This window comes from Echinops telfairi, unplaced genomic scaffold, assembly GCF_000313985.2.
Source record: "Echinops telfairi isolate 266 unplaced genomic scaffold, ASM31398v2 ScPeMD7_7417;HRSCAF=8455, whole genome shotgun sequence".
In the NCBI taxonomy this organism is placed as follows: domain Eukaryota; kingdom Metazoa; phylum Chordata; class Mammalia; order Afrosoricida; family Tenrecidae; genus Echinops; species Echinops telfairi.
Window position 1 is genome coordinate 2624423 of NW_022111317.1, and position 860 is coordinate 2625282.

An 860-nucleotide genomic window follows, 5' to 3' on the forward strand; every position below is an offset into this window, starting at 1 on the left:
ACCCGTAGCTCACACCGATGCACACACACACACCTGACTCACATGCGTGCACCAACACACAGTCATTGGAACACACAGTCACGTGGACGCACACACATTCAAGGGGCAGCCTCGAGCAGGACGTCATGGGTGGCGTAAAGCAGAGGGGCGGGGAAGGGGAAGCCCGTGGACATGGCAGACAATCACGGCGGCTGGGGCAGTGGGCTGAGGCATGACCAAGGTGACATGACGCAGGAGCCTGGGCCACAGGGGTGTGTGGGGGCAGGGGCAAGGGGCTTTCCACCGGAGGCGTGAGGCGGTCCCTGGGTGCTGCCAACAGTTTGCCTCTGAGACCGAGAGGTGGGGGAACATGGAAGCCACACAGCAGAGTTGCAGAGGAAAGGCCTGGCGATCTGCTTCTAGCCAAGAAAACCCCACAGGAGAACCTGCCGGGCCTGTGCAGATGTGTCCACCATGTCCACTGCCCACCGTGTCCACCGCAGCACCACCCACGACAGGGACAGACGGTGTTTCCTTCTGCACCCAGAACAACAACACACTTACGCTTACGCAGTCACACACCAAGCACACGTGTACGCCCACACTCCCACCCCTGCGGCCTGGCAGCATGTCTGAGCCGCTCTCTCCAGTGGCCACCATCGTGTCTTGGTGGGGGGGTTCTCCTGGGAAGGAGAAGGACCGCTCACCTGGAACCAGGTCAAAGACGGGAGAGACACCTGGACTTGGAGTCAGTTAGCCCTGGGTGTCGGCCACTCCTGGTTACCTCTAGGGTGAGGGTCTGCCTCGCTGTCCAGCCAGGAGAGGGCGGCCTGAGCCGACCAGAGAGCAGCGTCCACAGCCTCCTCCTCTCTCTCCTGTCC

At 62.0% G+C, this 860-nt stretch overlaps 1 protein-coding gene across 1 annotated transcript in view; it reads left to right on the forward strand.

Annotated features, from left to right (window-relative positions):
• The window catches only part of CPT1A (carnitine palmitoyltransferase 1A), a 58417-nt gene that overhangs the window by 43671 nt on the left and 13886 nt on the right, over positions 1–860 (forward strand). The gene's annotated exons all lie outside the window — the stretch shown is intronic.